Source organism: Mandrillus leucophaeus, unplaced genomic scaffold (genome assembly GCF_000951045.1).
Source record: "Mandrillus leucophaeus isolate KB7577 unplaced genomic scaffold, Mleu.le_1.0 Scaffold744, whole genome shotgun sequence".
Lineage (NCBI taxonomy): Eukaryota > Metazoa > Chordata > Mammalia > Primates > Cercopithecidae > Mandrillus > Mandrillus leucophaeus.
The window spans coordinates 853,239-867,499 of record NW_012108075.1 but is presented as its reverse complement, the minus strand read 5'-3'; positions in this window follow the sequence as shown (position 1 = coordinate 867,499).

Below are 14,261 nucleotides of genomic sequence, written 5' to 3'. Positions count from 1 at the left end.
CTGCACGTTATGCACATGTACCCTAGAACTTAAAGTATAATAATAATAAAAAATAAAATTAAAAAAAATATATTGAGTACAAAGAATAGAAAGCATGAATAAGACCTAGTATTTGGCTAAAGTCAAAAATATTTAATTGAATATTTTTAAAAAGCTAAATGAATAAATCGGATTGTTTGTAACACAAAGAATAAACACTTGAGGTGATGGATACACCTATTTACTCTGATGTGATTCTTTTGCATTGCATGCCTGTATCAAAATATTTCAGTTAACCCATAAATATAAATACCTACTGTGTAACCACAAAAAAGTTAAAAATTTGGACCAAAAAATTATTCTGTTTTTCATGTTTAAAATGTAATGTTATTAATCTTATATTACTCTTTTTTTTTTTTTTTTTTTTTTTGAGACAGAGTCTAGCTCTGTCTCCCAGGCTGGAGTGCAGTGGCGCAATCTCAGCTCACTGCAACCTCCGCCTCCCGGGTTCACACCATTCTCCTGCCTCAGCCTCTCAAGTAGCTGGGACTACAGGCGCCCACCACCATGCCCAGCTAATTTTTTGTATTTTTAGTAGAAACGGGGTTGCACCGTGTTCTCCAGGATGGTCTCTATCTCCTGACCTTGTGATCCGCCCACCTCGGCCTCCCAAAGTGCTGGGATTACAGGCGTCAGCTTGTATTATTCTTAACTATTGAGATATATTTTTTCTGTAGCAAGTCTGTGACAAAAATATGTAGTATAAAATTTTTTTTCAGAATACTTTGTTTGAATTGTATCTTAAAATACACTGTTATGTCCATTGTCTTAGTTTTCCTCTCTGGGCACATCACATAATTATTTGCATGGATAAGAATAATCAATATCATTAAAATGGTCACACTGTCCAGAGCAATTTGTAGATTCAACGTTATTCAAATTAAACTATCATTGACATTCTTCACAAAACAAGAAAGAAATGTTTTAAAATCCATGTGAAACCAAAAAGGAATGTGAATAGCTAAGGCAATCCTAAGCAAAAAGAACAAAGCTGGAGGCATTACACTATTGAACTTCAGACTATATTACATGGCTAGAGTAACAAAAACAGCATGGTTATTTGTACAAGAACAGACACATAGACCACAGAACAGAATAGAGAACCCAGAAATAAGGCCATAAACTTACAACTGCTTGATTTTCAACAAACCTGACAAAAACAAGCAATGGGGAAAGGATTCCCTATTCAATAAATGGTGAGGGTATAACTGGTTTCCCATATGCAGAAAACTAAAGTGATCCCTTCTTTATACCATATACAAAAATTAACAAATGATGGATCAAAGATTTAAATATAAAACCTAAAACTCTGAAAACTCTGGAAGACTATTTAGGCAATGCCATTCAGGACATAGGCACGAGCAAAGATTTTATGGCAAAGATGCCAAAACTAAGTGCAACAAAAGCAAAAACTGACAAACAGGGTCTACCTAAACTAAAGAGCTTCTTCACAGCAAAAGAAACTATCAACAGGGTAAACAGACAACCTACAGAATGAGAAAATATTCTTGCAATCTATGCATCTGACAAAGGTCTAATATGCAGCATCTATAAGAAACTTAAACAAATTTACAAGAAAAAAAAACATTAAAATGTGAGCAAAGGATATTAACAGATCCTTCTCAAAAGAATACATATGTTTGGCCAACAAGCACATAAAAAAATGCTTAACATAACGGATTATTAGAGAAATATAAATCAAAACCACAATGAGACACCATCTCACACCAGTCAGAATGGCTGTGATTAAAAAGTCAAAAGCTAATAGATGTTGGCAAGGTTGTGGAGAAAAATGATTGTTTATACACTGTTGGTGGTAGTGTAAATTAATTCAAGCATGGTAGAAGACAGTCTGGCGATTCCTCAGAGATCCAGAACCAGAAATATCATTTGACCCAGGAATCCTATTACTGGGTCAAAATAATATACATTGTTCTATTATAAAGACACATGCATGTGTACATTCATTGCAGCACTATTCACAATAGCAAAGACATAGAATCAACCCAAATGCTAATCAATGATAGACTAGATAAAGAAAATGTCGTACATATACACCATGGAATACTATACAGCCATAAAAATATCATTTCCTTGGCAGGGACATAGATGAAGCTGGAGGCCATTATCCTTAGCAATCTAATTCAGGAAGAGAAAGCAAATACCGCATGTTCTCCTTTATAAGTGGGAGCTAACTGATGAGAACACATGAACACATAGAGGGGAGCAACATACAAATGGGACCTAGTAGAGGGTGGAGGTTGGAAGGAGGAAGAAAAAATAACTATTGGATACTAGACTTAATACCTGGGTGACAAAATAATCTACAACAAACCCCCATGACACACATTTACATATGTAACAAACCCACACAGTTTGCATATGTACCTGTGAACTTAAAAGTTAAAAAAGTAAAATAAAGAGGAATAATTTTAAAAAGTTATTCTTTGATGGATGTTTTTTTGGAGTCTATGCCTGTCATTTTATCCCTGATACCTTTTATCTCTTTAATGATTTTTTTTCTTTTGTATGTTATAGCTTTTTTCACTGATTTTTCTTCATTGTTTTCCTCCTAATTTAGCCTTTCTGTTTCCTGAAAGGCCTTCTCTTCCCCCCTCATTCTGTGAGTTCTTGTTTTAGTTCTTCGATCATCTAGTTATCACTTTTATTGTGTGCTCCTCTCTTCTTTAATTTCACTTTAATGTTTTCATTTTTACTTTTTGCTTTGTTTAATGTGAGGTCCACTTGTGTTTATTTCTGGTTATTGTTCATTTTTTGGAATGAATACACTGTAATTTCTTATTATATGGCTTAGTGCATAATGGAAGGCATGCTGAGATATTGGACAATTATTAGAAGCTTTCCAGAAACCTTTCAGTAAGTTTTTATTATTTTTTCCTGGTGAATATTTCCTTTAGCATTGAAGCCTTTGGGCTCACCTAGCTCTCTACTCTTCCCTCATTACTGCAACATTAGTTAAGTGTTAAGAGGCATGGTCTAGATAATACAAAAGCTTCACCCTTAGAACCACCTCCTCCATGATTTTGAGTTATATAATTGACTTACTTGGAATAGTTTTGGCATCTCCTTTTTAAATTATTACTATAAATAACAACTGTTATAATTAAATGATCATTTTGACATGCTTTTAGGGTATGATACTCTTACAAGTTTAAGTTTACTTTTCATTTTACACATAGTAACTTATATAATGCTTAAAATTATTTGTGAGATAGGTTCTCTGACTATACCTTATGAACACAAAAAGACTGAAGCAGAGGGCAGTTACCTTATTTGAATATTTAATAATTGGTGGAATTTAAATGTAAAATCAGACACTCTGGTTCTGAAATACTTGATTTACTTAACTATACTAGTTTGCCTCTTGTCTCCCTTGTCTCAGTCTAGTCTTACAGATTTTATGATGTAAGTGGAAGCAAATCTGTAAAATAAGGATAGAAAACCACGATAGATACTGACTAATAACAATAAAGACAACACTCATAAGTTTCTCTGATAGTGCTTTTTCTGCAACTAAACTCTGCGGAAAAATGGGAAATATATCTGTGAATATTCAGGGAATTAGAATAAATATCTGGGTATTTGGGGAATTTTGGTATCAAATGCTACTATCCAAAATTGAACAAGTTTTCCAAAGCCCTAAAGAACCCCTGAACACTCAAAAGGACTCCACAAATGGATAGAAAAAAAGAATTCTTTTGGACAGCCAAAATTAACTAGAATATAATCTAATATAGCCTTTCAAACATCCCCATATACAATCATACTTCCCTCAAGATAGATAAAAGCAAATAAAACATAAAATATGTAGTCCAAGGATAAAATAAATTTAATAAAAACAAATATGTTTTTCATGCTATCAAAAGGAAAACAATAAGAAGTTACATGCATATTATATGGAAAAGCGATTGTTACCCACATTAAATGTAGGTAAATTAAAGAAGTCACAAAACACCCACACAAAATATAACATGTCAAAAGAGAAGAACGTAGTAAGAAAAAAAAGGGAGCTCAAGACACATTTTTATATGAGATGTAGAAAATATTTTGCAAGTATTTCAAGCTATGAGAAAATAAAAAAATTTACATAAATTCAATACAATGAAGCCAAAATTGGTTGAAGAAAGCAAAAAAAAAAAAAAAAAGAGATGAAATGAAAAACATGATGGAGTGAAACAAAATGAAGACAAAATATATTTTAGCTATGAACAACAAAGAATGAATAGACATAGCTGTTGACAATTTTTTAACAAAAAAGCTACAAATAATTGCAGAAGAATGAGCAAATGGATTAAAGAGTAGTGAGATGAAAACAGGATGCATTTCAGGAAAACTGATGTGCATAAAGTATAATATCTAATAAATATTAAAGCAAATATATTCAAATTACCCTTGAAGCAAAATATTGAAAAAAATGAAATAGTCATAAAAGTATAAATCATATTCTAGGTAAAATTAAAATCTAGTCATTTGCTTATCAATGTGTTGATTCAATAAATAATTATGCAGTTCCTTCTGCATGACACTGGAATACACTGCAGAGGACAGATATAGATTCTGGTCTGATCAAGCTTACATTTCAATCTGGTTCATCACTGAAAACTAATCAGTCAGAGAAGTAACTGAAATAACTATATATTTTGTTAAATTGAAACTAAGAAAATATAAGCTGCTTGGATAATAAAATTACAGAAAGCCTTTAAAGAGAGTTGAAAGTTAAAACAATCATTAAACTATGAGAAAGATCCAGCTATGGGAAAAGCAAATGTTTCTGGAAAATACACAACTGGTGTAAAGCTCCTTAAGCAGAAAGAGTGGCTTTTAGAAGATTCATATACTAGTGTTTCATAGGAGAAAGCTTGGCCAAAAGAGGTTGGAATGATGGAGTGGGTAAATCCTTAAGGTTCTTTACATATAGTTTTCAATTTGCTACTGAAAATCATCAAATGTTTTAAGAAGCAAGTGGCATGATCCTTTTATGTTTTCAGGTGGTAACATTTTTTGTATTGTGTGTTGATTGAAACAGAAGAGTCTAGAGTAGAATTGAGAACAGTTAGGTTACATTAACGTAGTTCATATGACAATGCCACTTCACTTTGCTGATGTTAAAATTCATGAAAAGAAGTTATACTTCTGTTATATTTTAGACACCAAATAGGAGTGCTGAAGGGTGTGATGTACGTAATGAGAGAAAAGGAGATCCTGAATGTGATGGGTTTGTGGCTTGAGTGATGTCTTGCACTGAGGAAATTCCTGTTTACTTGAATGAGGGAAAATGCAGTAGAAGCCAATTTTGAGGTGAGGAGTCTCAGAGTTTAGTTTCGAATATCTGAGAGGAAATTTAAGATAGGGAGTTAACTATAGATACTCAAAAGATACCACATGGACAGCTGCCTATGTCAGTCTGTTTGAATTCAAGGTTTAGGATAAAGATATACATTTTGAATCATTAGCATAAAATGACACTGAAACCCATGTGTTAGTTTGAGAACAACAAGAGAAAGATGTCAAGAGAGAAAAGGAGGAGAGCTTGATTTGAAGGAGAAGACAGCAAGAGGGAAGGATAAAAGCAGACAGTTAGATAACAGAAAAACCTTGAGAAAGTATAAATTCAAAAGCCAGGAGAAAAGATTACCTCAAAGGAAAGAAAATAGCTGGCTAAATAAAGAGTGATTTACTCAGATAAGGTCAAATGAGTTTTTTTTTTTTTTTAACACTTACTAAGAAATACTATAGTAAGATAATCATAAGAATAAAGATATTACCCAAATGTTATAATATTGTGGGTAAGGGAGCATGGTAGAAAATGTATGTGACTTAATTTACTCATCTTTTAAAGGCTGATAATAGTAAAGGCTATAAATGCTAAATCTAGATTTGAAAGTTTGATTGCTGAAAGTTATGACATCAATTCCTAACACATCTAAATATAATGATGTATGTAGCAATATTGGGAGTGGAGACATCAAGAAGTATAAAATGGATCAAATGGTAGTTCTACTTTTAGTTCTTTAAGGAATCATCATACTGTTTTCCACAGCGGTTGCACTAGTTTACATTCCCACCAGCAGTGTAAAAGTGCCCCTTTGCACCACATCCACCCCAACATCTGTGTGGTTTTGTTTTAACATTTTTATTATAACCATTGCAATGCCACTACTGGGTATCTGGCAAGGAAAATAAGTCATTATATGAAAAAGAGACTTGCACACGTATGTTTATAGCAGCACAATTCTCAATTGCAAAAATATGGAACCAGTCTAAATGCCAATCAACCAACAAGTGGATAAAGAAAATGTGGCATATATTAATACATCCCATGCAATACTACTCAGCCATAAAAAGGAATGAAATAATGGCATTCACAGAAACCTGGATGGAGTTGGAGACCATTTGTAAGTGAAGTAACTTGGGAATGAAAAAAAAAAATATATCGTGTGTTCTTACTTATAAGCAGGAGCTAAACTATGAGGATGCGAAGGCATAAGAATGATGTAAGAGACTTTGGGGACTTGGAGGGAAGGGTGGGAGTGGGATGAGAGATAAAAGACTACACATTGGGAACACTGTACTCTGCTTGGATGATGGGTGAACCAAAATTTCAGAAATCACCACTAAAAAACTTTTCCATGCAACCAAATATCACCTGTTCTCCCAAAACTATTAAAATAAGAATGAGGTATAAAATGGGTAAAGAAAGTATAACTATCTAAATATTTAATCTTTTTTTTCAGTAAAAATATAAGTAGAAGCAATATAACTTAGTATAACACACAGTTCTCTGGAATCACCCATCTGGGTTCAAATCTCAGCTCTGCCACTTATTGGCAGCAGGAGTTTGGCAAAGTGAGTAAATTTCTACATGTCTCAGTTTCTTTATCTGTAAAGTAAGGGTAATAGTAATACCTACTTCACATGATTGTAATAAAAACAAATAGAAATTATTACATGCAAAGCACATGGAAAAAACTCTGTCATAACAATATTTATTCTTAGACTCTCTAAACTTAATTAATCTATTTAATCTTCCATAAAAATGTTAAAAACAAAATGAAGATCTGACTATGAACTTTCCAACCACTAGGACAAAAAAGAATACACACAGAGAACAAAAGAAAGCAAAGAGATTAACAGTAAGACAAATGAAAGAAAATAATGGAAGGGTTAAGAATGAATTATAATAACAATGAAATGAAATTGCATAAATAACTGCACATATCATTTATATCAATAAAAAATAAATAGAATTCTGGGTCTTTGTTTTGTTTTATTCAAAAGAAGACATCTACTGTAATAAAAATGAATTGTGAAGACCCTGACAAAGAGGAGCACTTTATAAACACACAGTCTACATAAGTCAGCAAATGTTATAAAAGTTTGGTGATAAATATAATAATATTAAAACATCTGAGGCATAAAATAATTGTAGTATTAATTTTTTAAATGAATGTTTCTTAATTTCCTAAAGAATAACTCTAAAGTTTCGTTTTCTCAAGATGAAGAAATCAGTGCACATTTTTAAGAAGCACCTTATGTTTATTTCTATATCACCTTAATTTCTACCTTCTGCTCTGATATATAAAAGCTTAATTTATAGGCCATAGCAAATCATAAGAGATATTTACATTTCTAGAGAACAAATTTCTATAATAAATGAAAATAAGGAATAGACTAAAAATAAATTATAAGAATACAAAAATAACAGTAAGAAAAGTAGAATGTAGGAGTTAAGATAGACATAAAAATAAAACGATCAAATGAAATATCTAAGTTGAATTCAAGACCTCATCTGATATATAGCAATAAGAATGACAATTCAATTCCCAACAGAAACAATGAAAGTCAGAAGAAAATAAAAATGATATATTTTGTCTGCTAAATAAATTAACAAAGTAAAATCAAATTTGTAAAAAAAGTTTAAAAAATAAAAATAAATGAATATGATGTATAAAACTTAGAAGTAGTTCACCAGCAATACTTTACTAAAAGAAGTACTAAAGGAAGTACTTCAGTGGGAGGAAGATGACCCAAGAAGGAAACATGGAAGGAAAGAACAGTAATGAAAATATAAGGATGTGCATTATATAATTGAATATTGGCTATAGTATATAATTAAATTGATATTTTTGAGTTTTAAAATATATATTGAATTAAAATATATGGAATCATAATTTAATAATTATAATTCTTGGCAAAATTTCTGAAAATGGTAAAAGGGAATATTCATATTTTTGAAATATTAATTTAAAAAATGAATATTATACTAGTAAACGTAATAATAATATATTATTATAGTAGGAAAATCGAATAACAAATTATATCTAATTAATTGAAAAGAAAAAGAAAGGAAGAATAAAGGACTAAAGTGGAAGTAGAGAAAAACAAAAGTTAGATGACAGATATAATTCCAAATGCCAGCCATTGTATTAAACATAAAGAAACAAAGCACTTTATTTTATAAGACAATAATTTAGATTTAAAAATGTATTCTGCTTCTAAGATATAAACCTTAAGTAATAAGACATCAAAAATTTGAAAGTGAAATGATAAAAATAATATATAATGCAAATATTAACCAAATAAACCGATGTAGTTATGCTAATGTCAGACAGAGTAGACTTTTTTTTTTCTTTTTTGAGATGGAGTCTTGCTCTGTCACCAGGCTGGAGTGCAGTGGCATGATTTTGGCTCACTGCAAACTCCGCCTCCCGGGTTCAAGTGATCCTCCTGCCTCAACCTCCTGAGTAGCTGGGACTACAGTCATGTGCCACCATGTCCGGCTAATTTTTGTATTTTTAGTAGAGATGGGGTTTCACCATGTTGGCCAAGATAGTCTCGATCTCTTGACCTCGTGATCCACCCACCTCAGCCTCCCAAAGTGCTGGAGTTACAGGTGTGAGACACGGTAGCCTTTAAGATAAAAAGCAACATACTGGTGGTACATTTTATTATAATCAAGAGGGCAGTTTACAGAAATGTATTATGATGCTAACTTATGAACATAATATATAGCTTCAAAATATATAAAGCCAAAATGGACAAAAATAAAGTGGAAAAATAAATTCACAATTGTAGGAGAGCTTTTAACACCACTTTCCTGCCAGCTATCAAAATAAGCTGCCAAGACAGAAAATATATACAAAGGAATGGAAAAACACAAAGAAAATATATAGAACATGTATAGAAAAAACATTGTATCTAACAATAACGAAATAAACTGTGTGTGATGGAACATTTACCACAATTGACTTCCAAATAATAGCCAACAATTTCATAGGACTCAAAATTAAGCAATATATACATACACAGGTCATAGGTTAAGGGACACTATGATAAAACTTAAGAAACATTTTTGTCTGAATTATAAAGAAGATGGAGCATATCACATCGTCTTTGAAGCAACTAAAGCAATGTTTGCAAGGAAGTGTATATCCTTAAATAACTGTTTCAAATACCAAAGTCAAGTAATTAATCAATGACCTATAATAATAGTTAATCTCTAAAATCTAGAAAATAGCAAGAAATCTCACTCAAAATGTAGAAGAAAATAAATATTAAAAATCAATGAAATAGAGCCAAATGTAAAACAACAAAGCCAAAAATGATTTCTCTGAAAGCACCTAAAAAATATGATTCAACCCCTAGAAAGGTTCTTAAAAACAATAAAGACATTAAATAACAAAAATTCAAGGTACCAATATCAGGAATTTAAAAAAAGAAGGCATGCTAACAATCCTCAATATAATTCAAAGATTACAAAAATTGTGATGCATTAATAAGTTTGACAATATGAATGAACAATTATTTTGATCATAAAATGCTATTTTTAATAAAAATCTAAAATATATACATAGCCCTTTATCTATTAAAGTAACTGAATCTGTTATGTAAAAATTGCACCAATGGAAACTGGAAGTCCAGATTGACTCATGAATAATTGATTTTCACATATGTAAAAAGATATAAAACCACTGTAACACAAACTAGAGAACAGAAAAATAGAAAATTTTATATGACTTATTTTTTGAGGCCATTATAAACTCAGGACCAAAACCTGGTGAAGTTATTACAAAAAAGAGGATATTACAAGAAAGAAATGTGATACCAATCTCATTAATAAAACTTCAAAAATCTTCAACCAAATAATAGTAAATGGAATTTAGCAATATTGATACAAAAGTAAAAAAACACATATTTTTTCTAGAAATGCAAAAGTGGTTTAACTCACAGCATTAACAGAAAGGGTTTAAAAATCAGATCATCATCTTGATACATGAATTAAGTATTTTAACTCTCATAACATGTCAAGATAAAACTGAGAGCAAATTAGAAACGAGAGATCATTTCTTTACTCTGATAAAAAGTACCTATAAAAGTCCTTCATCAAACATTATTCATGGATAATTACTGAAAGTTCCCCCCTTAGAACATGGATGACCCAAGAGTGTCAATATCACAAAATAATATATGATATTATAATGGAAGTGCTAGTCACAAAAATAAAGCAAGAAAAGAAGAGAATGTTTTAAATATAGAAGGGATAAAGAAATAAAAATGAAGAGAAACATCATCATTATTCACAGATTATATGATCTTACACATGTAAATATGTGCACCAAAAAGATATGTCCAAGAATGTCCTTAACTGCCTTAGTCATAGCAGCCCAACAAATTTAGTGTATATTCATATAATGGAGTGTTATAAATAATGAGGTCTTTCAAAAACTTCAATTACACATAAAAAAGATAAATTTTACAGTCAAAATGTTTTGCAAAAAGAGACAGATACAATAAGCTATGTGTCTGATTTCATTTACATAAAGCTAAAAAACAAACTACTTTTTGACAATAAAGTTAGGACAGCGATTACACTTGCCATATTCAGTGTCTGGGTAGGGGCATAGAGTGGATATCTGGAACCTTTGAGTTATACTTTCTTGTGTATACTGAATTTGAGCAGGTTCACTTCATGAAAATTAATCCTGCTGTGCACTTTTGATTTCATCACTTTTCCGTATCTGGGCTACATTTTAATAAAATTTCTTAAATTAATGTTTGGTAATAAAATAATCTCATTAATGTAGAGCAATAAAAATGACTTATTTCATCCGTATTGTATTGTGATTTTCTGAAAATAGACACCACGCAATTAGAGAAGAATATCAATGACATAGAATGCAATGTTTTATGTTAGTGAATGGAGAAGAAAACCAAGATCACTGTATTTGATGTGAAGTTATGCCAAGAAAACAGAAAATTCACTGGAAAAACTATTGGTAAAAATAAAAATCATGCAATAATGAGGCTAAAGAAAAAAATATCACATAATTAGTAAAAGCTTTTCTGCATAAAAATTAAATAGGAAAAAGCTTATAATGAAAGATGCCCCATTTATATTAGCAGCATAAAATCTAGAACACTTAGAAATACATTTAGCAATAATTGTGCAGAATATGTTTGTGGATAAATTAAATCTCAAATGTTAATGCACCCTATGCAACATCATGAAAATTTGCATTGCCCAGAGATAACATTTAGACAATATTATGTGGATCACTAACAACAAAACGTTGAGTTTAGGTTTTTCACTTGTCCTTCAGGATATTTCTCAGCCTCCTCCTCCTGACACCATAAACTTAGTGTTTACTGATTACAAATTAGATCTTAAGTCATACTTAGCAAAACATTAGCAAAGCTAACTTTTTACAAGAAATGCTATTGCAAAGTCAAATACGAATGATTTCCAATATGCTTATTACCACTCTGCTCCCATTCATTAGCAGAGGTAATTAAAGAGTTGGCTGCAAATACAAAACATTCATTAACAGCCTTTTAGTATTCTTGCTCCCTCTGCCTATGGAGTCTAATGTGGAAATTCCGGCACCTTCTCACATTTATTTTGTCTTTGTGTATGTTAATTAAACTTTCTGGTAGTCAATTCCCAATCCTCTGGGATAAAAGGAAACTGAACCAGATAAATTCAGGGCAGAAATATTAATAATTGAGGCACCATTGCAATCGATTGTCTGCTTGTTTCAGGAAAATATTAATGAAGTTAACTCTCTATTCTGGAGAAGCACAGTATGTGAAGAAACATTTGTTGTTATTATTATTATTTTTTTTTTTTTTTCTTTTTTGAGACGGAGTCTTGCTCTGTCACCCAGGCTGGAGTACAGTGGCCGGATCTCAGATCACTGCAAGCTCCTCCTCTCGGGTTCACGCCATTCTCCTGCCTCAGCCTCCCGAGTAGCTGTAACTACAGGCACCCGCCACTTCGCCCGGCTAGTTTTTTGTATTTTTTAGTAGAGACGGGGTTTCACCGTGTTAGCCAGGATGGTCTCGATCTCCTGACCTCATGATCCGCCCGTCTCGGCCTCCCAAAGTGCTGGGATTACAGGCTTGAGCCACCGCGCACGGCCTGTTATTATTATTATTAAAGAAAATGTGTATTCACACTTACGTTTCATTCATGAATGCCTCTCCCTCTGATATACAAATAAAATGGCACTTATTTAAGCCAATATATAAATATAGTATGCGTAATATGGAAGTATTGTTGGTCATTACTTGATGGATGATGAGGCCTATAAAATACTCTCTTATTTTTAGAAAGAATTGAACTTTCAACAATACCATCATGGTAACTTTTAAACATCTTACTCAACTGTCACAAATGTGACAAAGTTGATTTCAAGTAATGACACACATTTTCATGCCTAATGTTTGAAAGTAAAATATCTGTTCTACTTTGTTAATAATATGAATAAGGCAATGCAGGTAAACCGTTCAGAGAATTGCCTGATATTTAAAGTGTTCTATCATAGTCAATTTTGAATGTTATATTCAATATTGACATTTTTATTTTGTCAGACATGTTTATATACTTTATAACTTAACTTACATGTAATATAGTAATAATTCTAACGTAAGCCAAAGACAGCCAAGACATGTGAGAATAAAGTGAGTTTGGGTAGGAGGAAATATATTTTCAAGAAAACAAATTCTGTGTTTTAAAAAATAAATTATAGATAGCTGCTCAAGAGGCCGAGGCAGGGATATTGCTTGAACCTGTGATACAGAGGTTGCAGTGAGCCAAGATCATGCCACTGCACTCCAGCCTGGGCAACAGAGCGAGACTCCCTCTCAAAAGAAAAATTATAAATACATTTTATCAGAAATTTGATTAATAAATCAAATGCTAAATATAAAATATGAAGATAATTATAGTGAGTCCATTTCTATTTCATTTTCTGTTTCATTTCATTTTGAAATGTTCACATATAGTCAGATTAATAACTTATGGCAGCCACATATTTGTTTCAAATATTGTTGAATGGCACAGACTCCAGTTGAAGAAACATGTGAACAATTAAATATTTTGCTGTGACTTTCTGTGACCTATAGAAATAAGTTTGCTATTTAACTTCCTTCATAGTCTTTGCCATCTCTATGTTTTAACTTCATTTCCTTATAGGGAATCTTGAATATAATTTTTATGGGAGAGAGACAATAAAATCAATTATATATACTTTCTCATTTCTGCTAAAATGCTTAAATTTTTACAATGTATGTTTCCTAATTCATTCTATATATTGCTACCAAAATAAAAGAATAATATCTGAGAGAGAGAGAAATCTTAGGTGGGAGAGAGATAATATCAGCTTTAAAAATTGCACACCGCTTTCAGAAGAAAAGTCAAAAGACCTTAGATTAATATTCATGATTTTAAAAATTCACATTCAAACCAACTTTTGCAACTTTTTGCACTCCAATATGAAAACCACCTTGTCATCAGTGGGATTACACTTTTAACAATCTTCTCAAAAATCGCTGAACAGAGAAATTATGAAAAAATTCTGAAAGGCAAAGGAAAAAATATTCACCAGTGTAACTGTATGTTAAACTTACGGTAGTTCTCATTTTGCAAAATTGTGTGGCCTGCATGGAGTTGTCAGAGGTTGTTCACTATAGAAAAATGTATGAACTAGAAGTACACCCTTGGATAGTCATGGGCTTGTGGTTTCAGAGTTGTCAGATCGAGCATGGAACACCACATAGAAAATTCACTTTAAATTAGATCATTCTTTCCACAAGAAACTCATGTGCACATTTCTTATTTTCAACATTGGTAGATCTATTACAAGTTTAATTTGGCAAGCTTGTATATGATTTCTTTTTTTTTTTTCTTTTTTCTTTTTTTT